The 1,145-nt window shown below is 33.9% G+C and overlaps 1 pseudogene; it reads left to right on the forward strand.

Moving 5' to 3' along the window:
* Window positions 1-209: 209 nt before the first annotated feature.
* LOC137766022 (small nuclear ribonucleoprotein G pseudogene) lies at window positions 210-440 on the forward strand (annotated as a pseudogene).
* The last annotated feature ends 705 nt before the right edge of the window (window positions 441-1,145 follow it).

The raw sequence follows: 1,145 nt of genomic DNA on the forward strand, positions 1-1,145 counted from the left end.
ACAACTAAACACAAGTTATTTAATATACCATATTTTCTTAGTTATAATAGAACTATAGATCACATTTTATTTGTATCCATTACCTCAGCCAGGGATAAAGAAAACATTTTTTTTTTCTACTTTTATTAAAGAATTGCTCTAACAGCTGGAGGGTGAGGGACAACTCGAATTCCTTTTGGAGGCATCTTTGAGCTCATCGAGTAGACATCATGAGCAAAGCTCACCCTCCCGATTTGAATAAATTTATAGACAAGAAGTTATCATTAAAATTAAATGGTGGCAGACATGTCCAAGGAATATTGAGGGGATTTGATCCCTTTATGAATCTTGTGATAGATGAATGTGTGGAGATGGCAACTAGTGGGCAATAGAACGATATTGGAATGGTGGTAATACAAGGAAATAGTATCATCATGCTAGAAGCCTTGGAAGGAGTATGAACAATGGCTGTCTTCACCAGAGAAGTCAACTGCTTCCACGTGACCCCTCTCCACATTTTACTATGATGAAAATTGGGTCATGTACATTTTCTTACTGAACTTTTTTGTTACATAAATTTCTGTAATAGTCAAAAAAAAGAAGTATTTCTGTAGATACCTTGAAAATCAAGGACACATATAGTTCAAAGAACCTTAATTAAAAATAGAGGAAATAGTTTGCCAACTGAAAGAGGTATCACGGAAGTTCAAAAAGTTCGACTTTGAGGAAGTTTACCAAATGAGTTGCAAGGTGTTACATAGAGACATGTATTATTTTGCTAAGGTTGGATTGTGTTGTATTCAGAGTGGAAATACAGTTTCTTAACATAAACAGGTGCAACACAGGTGTTTAGGAAAAAAATTACTCTTAATGACATAATAAATGGTAATTATATTTTAGCCACTAGGGGTTAACTATTTTTTTTTTTTTTCTTGTTGCAAGGGCTCCAAAAGTTGGAATCTAGATTAATTCAAGTGATATTCTGTGCTCTGGAAAACTGTCCATGGAGCTGGCATTTAGCTTTTTCTCACCAATTAAATATTACATGTCTCAAATACAGTTGATTGCATATATTTGAATTTCAGTTAATTAGTCAATTCTTGCCAGAGGTTTTGCATCTTTCAGTTATTCAGGAGAATAAATTTTCCACAAAGCGGTGCCATAAT

Source organism: Eschrichtius robustus, chromosome 6, assembly GCF_028021215.1.
Source record: "Eschrichtius robustus isolate mEscRob2 chromosome 6, mEscRob2.pri, whole genome shotgun sequence".
NCBI classification, from domain to species: domain Eukaryota; kingdom Metazoa; phylum Chordata; class Mammalia; order Artiodactyla; family Eschrichtiidae; genus Eschrichtius; species Eschrichtius robustus.